The 8,971-nt window shown below is 42.7% G+C and overlaps 1 long non-coding RNA gene across 1 annotated transcript in view; it reads left to right on the top strand.

The window, feature by feature from the left end:
- Positions 1-1,541: 1,541 nt before the first annotated feature.
- The window catches only part of LOC109284297 (uncharacterized), a 33,529-nt gene continuing 26,099 nt past the window's right edge, over positions 1,542-8,971 (top strand). The window contains exon 1 of the long non-coding RNA XR_002091704.2: positions 1,542-1,628. This is a non-coding gene — a long non-coding RNA (uncharacterized LOC109284297). The remainder of the gene's footprint in view (positions 1,629-8,971) is intronic.

Here is an 8,971-nt window from a genome sequence, read left to right as displayed (position 1 = left end):
GGACAATTGACACAATGTGGGCTCATCAGACAGAAAGATCTATCTGCATTGCATGCAAGGCAGAAAGTGGTAGCCCGGAGGGGGGAGGTGTGAAGTGGGGGCCGTGGATTACTAATTCATCATATAAAAGGGTGTGGGTGTGGCATGAGTGAGAGGACCTTTACTTGATGGCTATGAGGAGAACCTGGAAGGCTTTCCTGTGAATTATGCAATGGAAAAAAAGAGGAGGGAAACATTTAGTCTTGAAAGCTGAGGTTTTCAGAAGTGCTTGTTGTTAGTCTGACTCTGTCAATGGGAGCACTGCTTAGGACTTTTGAAAATGTAACCCTTACAGATTAAGGACAACTTTGTTGTAGGGAGGACTTTTTCCTGCTCTTGTAACTGTTCCACGTGACATCTAGGACTGCTCTGGGCCCTGTGAGTCACTGCTTTGATTTGTTAATAGTGAAATTTATCTCTCCTATGTGAACTCTGGAGGCAATAGATCTATAGAGGCAGTTCAGGGGATAGAGGCTTAGAGCCATGTCTCTGGAAGTTCTGCACTTAAATTGTGAGTACCATAAAAATTGGTTCATTCATTTGACTTGTCTTATTGATTTGTGCCACATATTTCTACATGTATTGGATTTGTCTAGGGAATCAAAACCCTTTAAAAATAAAATGGGCAAACAGAAAACTGTTACTGTTCCAATGCAATATACTTGGCTTGCTACAACTTCCCTACTGGGGACGTTAACTTGGCACTTAGCTACCACCTTCTCCAATGTTCAGGAGCAGAAGTCTGAGATCATGGCATCAATCAATCAAAGTGGCTTTTAAGAAAATAAAATATAATAATGGGTAGATACCTAAAAAGTGGTCTTGTAGTTAGCCCCCTGAATCAACACTCAAGAGATTTGGGTTCATTTCCTAGGTCTGATACAACTGTCACATGTGACCTGAGGCAAATCACTTTATTTCTCTGTAGAGTAGTTTCTCACCTCTAAAAGCGTGAGAGTAGTATTTCCTACCTCTGTGCAGTGGTATGAGGATTGGCTGCTTTAATGTTTGTGATGTGTACAAGGATAGGGCCATATAAGTACATACAAATAGAATTGCTAATAAAAATGTAAATAAATCAGCAAATGTTATGAAAACTGCAAATGTTCAGGGTATTGAAGTACAATTTTGCACAAGAGAAAAGTATATTTTGTGAAATGACTGTTTTAGAACTGGAAATTGTTTTGTCCTTCTGTGAAACAACAGATGTTACAAGGGCGTGGAATAGAATAGGGTAGGGGCATGTTTTTACAGTGGTGTATGAGAACTAGTCATCCACACAGGGATTAGCTCAGACTGTGTACAAATGCAGTAATCCAAATTCAGTGAGGAATAAAGGACTCGTGTTATCAAGACAACCCCTGAATTCTATTCTATTACTACTTGAATCACAACAGTCCCTAGCATCCATGGAGGGTCAAAGTCTGGTATGTTTGGTGCTATACAAACAGTGAAAATAATAGTCCCTGCTCAGTGGAGTTTGCAAAGAAAGCAGGTGGAATGGGAAGCCAGAGGGGAAGAGACCACATTTCTTCAACAAAAAAGAGTTCAGAAGCAAAGCTTCAAGCACTGTGCAAAGAGAATTTGTGGTAGGGTTATTTCTTGTTGTTTTTTTTTAATTCACTATCTTAAAAATCTTGTCTTAAATGACCCTTTGCATTGAGTCAGAGACCGAGCTTGGATCAAACCCAGGTGCACCAAATACCAGTCCAGTGCTTTAATCAGGAAGCTGTCTTTCACTAGCTGATGAAGATATTGCTTTAAACCTGGCAGAAGCAAATCAGAACTCCATGCATCCCAGCTGTTCTTTAAAGACTTGCCACAAAGGTCACTGAACTTCTTAATGTGCCTTCCTGGAGCAATTGATGCAAATGCCATTTACGCTTCATTGTGTTGACACCATTCATGAATGTTAAAATAGATTTAATCCAATTAAGTTAAACCATACTATGGATGTCTTAGTTATGAAATATACGGAGAAGAAGATGGCTCTGAGCTCTACCAGAGAGAGATTTATGGCCATGGGGTGATAAGAGACTCTGGGAAGAGGGGAACAGCCTCTTTGTGTCTCCATAAGCCCATCTGGTATAATGCATTTGAGCTAGGCAAATAACAGTGGTGTCTTCTTGTTGTTCACTAGCTAAACCAGAAAATGGGGAGAAAAATTAGATTTTGGTTGAAAATGAAATAATGTATTCAGATTTCAGTGTTCCATATTTTCTTTACACTATACCTCTTTATTTCAGTGTTTTATGCTTAATTTGGGGTCATTTGCAAACATCTCATCCGTTTGAAATGAAATGATTGCCTAAGAAAGCTCATGTCTCTGTGAGCCAGTTGGTCTCTGAGATGCCTCTCTGCCCCACCTTTTGCTCGACTTCAGGCTAACATGGCTAACCACCTCTCTTATCTATGTAATATCCTTCCATTAATTAATGTCCTTTTCCTAGCCTTTTCCCAAAATGCCTTCTATGTACTGCTGTACCTACACAGATCCCAAAAGCAGACTCTAACCCCTAATATTTCAAATACATCCCAAAGGAAACCTTCCACCGTGTTAAAATAAGCTAACTTTTCATTCACACCCCTTGCGCATATGCGTTATGATTTAGAGCCGAGCAAGCAACATAGTCTTTGGTGCAGTAGCCAAACTGGTAGAAAGACTGGGGTAAAAACAGTATGAGTCAAACTAAGAGAAAAATCTATGGGAGTTTTCAGTGAAATGAAAACGCACACAACATTGCAAGTCAACTTAAAACATTTTGTTTAACTTGCACTATAATGTTTAGATCAATTTGGGTTTTTAACCATTTTGTTTTAAACTTTATTTTCGTTTTGCTCAATCTTTAAATGGGAAACTTCTTACAAAACAAAGACATTAAAGTTTCATCTAAAAATGCTAATATGAAATATTTCAGTGTCTGAAACTAAATATTTCATCCTAAAATTGTTGAGACAAAATGACTCCAGCATTTTCAGAACTTTTACTTACTAAAAGCCAAAGCTTTTCACTAAACTTGACCCAAACTCGTGAATAATTTTGTTTCTTTCTTTCCTCCTTCTCCCCTTCCCCCCAACTCCATAGTTCGTGAATTTAACTGTTTATCTAAAAGAATGCTAAGTGCTATTTATGATCCAGTCTTTAGGTGATCACCTGCTCTACTTCAGAAGGCCCCTGCGTCATCTAATAAAAGCATTTAATTATTTCTTTTCTTGTAAATGCCCCTATGCTTTGTTTATCATGTACAATTAAAATCCTTCATCAGATACAGTTATCATCAACTTCCTTCTCTGTCTGTCCTATCTCTGTAATATCTGAGGGTTTCACAAATTATGATGATTTCTTTTCAGCATCATTGTGAAAACAGGTGAAACTATTCTCTGTCATTTACAGATGAGCTACGTAGAGATTGGGTATGTACTCTAATTTTGGGTGTTCAACTTTTGCATACTCTTTTTTTTTCTCCCCAGAGTACTTGGCACTTACAGTGTGTTGTTTGTTTAAACCATAGCTCCAAATGACTTCAGTTTCAGCTGTGCCTGCATAGCTCTGACCCTGGCTGTCTCGCACCAGGCTTTTGGAAAACGAGTAACATGCAATTAATGGTCACTGGCAAATACTTTTGTGTAAATGACTTGATTCACATCATACAGAATCTCTGTGTTGGAGGAAACATAAGCATGTGCTCCCGCTCCTGGCTGGGGAGTGGGAAGCACCAGCTGGCATCTCCCCTGAGAAGCACCGGCAGTGCTTCTGGTTTGCGACCAGGACTTCCGCCGGCAGTAGCAATCGGCCACTGGAGGACCCCCCTCCTCCCTCCCCCACCCTCCCACAATCACCGATTGGCAGCTGGTGGCCCCCCAGAGCCAGGAAACACCAGTCGCCCATGGGAAGCAAAGGTGGAATCCCATTCTGCAGGGTGACAGGCCCTTGTTACAACTTACACTGTGACCCCCACAAATGTTGAGCATAGTGCTAGCTTGGAATTTGGAGCAGTTGCACCTTCAATTTGAGTGACAGGTGTATGAGGAGTGGCCACACCTTAGTGGAACAGGAGCTGGGGTGTGCAGATCAAGAGATAATCCTGCCCTGGAGTGGTGTAACTTTGAGCTGCATAAAGAATGCTTTAAGCCACTGTAAGGTGTTAATGTGCCAACAACCAAGGAGTTAAGAGCTTCAGGAGCTGCCCAAAATTACTATGTAACAAGGCACTAATAGTCACTTTGCTTACCCAAGAGACTGGCCTTTCTTCCCGCACTCCCCTGCTTGGAGGCATTTCTTCCTGAGCTTCCCTGCTCGGAGACCTTTTTTCCTGCACTCCCCTGCTTCATTTGCTGCACATTTTCCAACTTCTACAGCAAATAAGGCCATTAATTGTCCCTTGCTACAGAACCCTAAATCCCTCCCAGAGTAGGGCCACCCCCCAGAATGAGATGACGGTCAAAGCTTTCCCTTTCTGCTCCCCTTCCCCCCCTTAAGCAGTACATTGGGCTAGGGTGGTTAGGGCACACTTTTGTTTCTGCACAAGGTACACGAGAAAATTATTATGCCGGTTGCTTTTGGCTCTTTAGCCTGAATGACCAAGTACACATTTGTGGCTGGGTCAACTGCAGATAGCCTGCAGCACAAGTCCAGAGCAAGGCTCTGACGAGTACCTGTGGAGCTCTAGAAAGATCCCTAACCTCTCTGCTCCAAGTCCCTGAAGGGCACAAGTGTCCTATGGGAGGGGGGAGCAGGAAATGGGATGAAATCGTAAGGCATTCAGCTGTTACAGAGATGGGGGCCACATTAATACCCAAGATGGACACTGAAAAAGGTAGTTTGAAAACGACTTTGAGCTATTGTATCAAATTACACACACTTGTGCTGGAAAACAAAGGTGTTGAATCTATTTATCCACACAGCCTAAGGCAGGTTACTTTGCATTGCAAACTTGGAGATTTTTTTAACAGCCTGGAAGTTGAGTTGTATAGCTATCCTCGTATCAAACCACAGCTGGACGAGTATATCTCAATATTGGTGATGGCTTGTGGGGAGATAAGGCCCCAGATCCTTACGGAGTTGACATGCCTCCATTAAGGTGGTGATTTGCATCAGCTGTTGATCTTTTTGATTCTGTTGCTCTGATTTTAGTGATATATGAGGATGCATTTTAGTCAAGGGGTTGAGTATATCATGGAGACCGTGGGCATGAGGTATTTGTCCAAAGCTCCCATAACTGAAGCAGCTCAGATGGACTCTGAGATTAATGTCAAACCAACCCTGAGTGAAAAGTTTCAATTCAGTTCTCCTGAAGGAAATTTTAGGCAAAACTACATTTTTTCTTCAAGAAACTTAGATTTTGGTGGCAATGACATTTTGGGGGGAGAAGGGAGAATTATGATGCTAAAATTCCCAACCAGCTGTATTGTGCAATATAAACCTCACTCAGGTCTGGGACATTAAACCAGAAGCAGGAAAGTACTTAATTGGAGGAGGACAGGTGTTGACACAGTATGTTTCTTTTGTTCCTTCTGAAATTGCTCAAAGCAATTTGGGATTCTCTTTCCCTGATGAGGAGGTTATCGTGGGATGGAGAAAGTTCTATCTTGCTTGCGGGTGCTAGAAAGGCCTAGATCTCTCAGGTGCTGTTGGTTGTTTTTTGCAAGGTGGAGGAAATTGCATCCTCTAATGTTAACTATAGAAGACTGGGTGGTGCACAATACAAGGTTTCTATCACAGTCTCTCCTTGGCTGTTGATACCAAGAGCTTATGGGTTTAGGGCTGGAGAATGGTAAATTTCTTGGGGCTCTGACTACTATTACACAATCAGAAGCATGATGGTTCAACATGTGGATCTTTTCTGCTCCACAATTGCTAACAGTTCTGTTGGAGGCTCGTGAAAGAATTCGTGCAAGCCAAATATTGACATAGACTTTCCTGACACTCAAACACCTTTATCCAGCAAATACGTTCTCCTTTGTGTCTACCTCTATTAGTAATGTTGTACTCTGTCACTCCAGCAAACCAAGCTTAGCACTCTATTTTTTTTTTTTTTTTTGCTCCTGCCACTGTGCCTTTTAACATTCAGCAATAGATAGGTAGGTAGATATACTTTCATTCAAGGTGAACAAGGTTTGGGGACATCACAGAATCAGCAGTGGGCATTGCTCTGGGAATTTACAAAGAATGGGGTGGGACTGTTTTGTAGAGGTTGAGCCAGCCAGAAGAAAACATGATATAGCTTTTATAAAGCCATTTATTTTCACTATTCATTCCCAGTGGTCCAAGATTCTACATTACAAACTCACGAAACTGGGAACAGTTCCCATTTTAAATGTTATGTCTAGTGGTCTGCTATTGATTTGTATCTTAAAGAGCTCTGTGCTGGGAGCTATGGGCATTTATACACATGCTCCAGGAGGTGTGGGGGAGGGGGATGGCACTTTAATTAGAGCAGCTCTGAGAGCTGCTCTGATTAAAGCACCTGGAGCATCACATGTATCAGTGTTCCTGTGCTGAAAAATGGTGTTGGGGGCACTTTAACTAAAGCTCATCAAATGAGCTTTAGTTAGCACCCCCTGATGCTGGAGTCTGCTGGAGCATGGTAATCACTATGTTCTAGCAGAATCAATCAAGTCTGCTTGGACACGCTGTAATTACAGCATTCAGTGTTGCCAACTGCACTGTGTCAAAAATCATGAGACAAATTCTTAAAAATCAAAAGATTTAGAATGTAAATCACGAGATGCTATTTTTGAAGTGTGGGGGGGGAGGTTATTTGTGAAGGTGTGGGGAGTTGTGCGTGCACACACACACACACACACTTGCCCACAGCTCTATTGCATGACTTGGCCCTGCCCCACTCCCTCCCTCACTGTGGGATCCTCAATCTGCCCCCTCCTCTACACAGACTTACCAGCTTGGTGCTCTACATGCACCAGAAGAAAAAATAACAAGATTTGATATCTCTATCGGGAGCTCATGACTCAGAGTTAATTTGACTTAGAAATCAGGAGTCTTGTGATTTTTTTTTTTCATAAGTTGGCATTGTTGAGCATGTTGGAGCAGCTTCAATGCACACATATAGGTGCCCTAAGTCACCAGCTTCACTGGGAATCCTTCACTGAGCAATAATAGTATGACAACTAGCACTTCCTTGGTAGGTCTGTGTATCCTTAGCATCATTCTTGTCATGCTAAAACCATGAGAAGTTGATGCCAAATAAGTTGTTTGTTTGGGGGTTTTTTTGCTTTATGTTTCATTTTAACTAAAGCTGCCTTAGAAAATTCCACCCCGCTTCTCGTCCCCCCTCCCCCCCCCCCTTTTCCAGTGAAATCATATTGTTCTTTTCTCAAGCTGTTACAGTCAAACCTGCACTGCAGGCAGACTGCAATCTAAGGGCCAGATATTCACACTGAAACAACCCTGTTTTATCCCCATGATGCATCAGTCTCTCCTGCGTCACGTGGAGAAGCACTGCACAATGGCAGTTGCATGGTCATAGTGCATTGTGAGAAATACAGTCCAGTTGGGGAGCCTGGCCTATAGCAGAGAATGGATGCATGAAGCACCATAACTGCACCTCCCAGAAGGTAAAGCAGCAGGAGTACCTCACTGAGTTTTGAAGACATGCATGTTTGTTACGGGTCTGATTCAGCTGTCCTTAGTCTATCAGAACTTCTTTTCAACCAGGAAGTGAATGTGATGGCATACACTGAATGTTTTGCGGAAATTTCTATTCCTGTTCCAAACAGTTCTTCAATACAACCATCTTTGTGGCTTTTCTGAATGTTTGCTTGCCTGCGAGTAAGGAGATTGACTGCCCAGTGTCCACATTTGTATGAGAAGGCACATAGTAGTAGAAGAAGTTTGTTACTCGTCTGGGGCAGAACAATATCATTACACACAACAAAATCAAGTACCATTCAGAAAGGAATAAGTAAAGCAAACAAGCTAGGATGTTTGTTCAAACACAGAGATTTAGCAGGTTCCTGCTTTTTTGAGTCCCTGCCAGAGACTTGCATCTGGTCCCCAGCTGCAGCCACCACTTTTTTTTTCCAAGTTCATTTGAAAGGCTGAGCGACTGGGCTGGTGTGTGTGCAGTGCTAGTGAAATATTTGGAATTCTTGATATCAAGCCAATGGAGAGCAACAGTCACGTGAAAAGACCCAGTCTTGACTGGGGGAAGAGATGGGAGAGAGGGCAGCTGGCCCCAAAGCCCAAGCTGGCCAGGGCCCTGGGAGTAAATGTTACCCTTGACTTGCTTCTTGTGGTCAGCCCTTCTCATGGAAAACAGGAATACTGCTCCAGGGAGAAAGCTGAGCTCTGCCTGAGAGGGGAAAGACACTGCTGCAGACTGTGCAGCAGTGGCCTGAATAGGTGTCTCTTATGGAGCTGGCCCAAACCTAGACTTAACTCTGATATCGGAAATTGGGCATGGAAGCCAGCTAGAGATATAGCCACATTTAAGTGAGGAGAGTAGCCTAAAATCAGTCCAGACCAGTATGCTGTCCACGGAGATGGACATAGCAGAGAGTGGGATTCAGCACCACACCTGGACTCCTGGCGGCCTCAGCCAAACTTTTAGTATCAGGCACCCGTTTGCCAGAGATAACGATGATAATAACCATTATTTTCACTCCTTTTGGGCCCCTTTTCTATCTGGGCCCCAGTTTGCCCATGCCCGTGTCCAGTTCTGGTGGGATTCAGCTAAATGACCTTGTATGGCACCCATGCATCAGCAACCACCAGAAAGATCATGCAGCACTTTTTGGGCCTGCTTAGCTATTTAATGGGCTAAATGGCATATGTAGCAAAGACTCTGTATGCTGTGCGGCCAATGCAGGAAAGTGGTGTGCATGATCCCATGTTAGGGATTTTTGAATGGCCTCTGTTACCAAGCAAGTGTTGATCTCTGTCAGATCAGTGCTGTGAAGGCAGTATTTGTTT

Source organism: Alligator mississippiensis, chromosome 4, assembly GCF_030867095.1.
Source record: "Alligator mississippiensis isolate rAllMis1 chromosome 4, rAllMis1, whole genome shotgun sequence".
NCBI classification, from domain to species: domain Eukaryota; kingdom Metazoa; phylum Chordata; order Crocodylia; family Alligatoridae; genus Alligator; species Alligator mississippiensis.
Note: the sequence above shows the minus strand (reverse complement) of the source record. Positions and strands in the feature narration are given on the sequence as shown.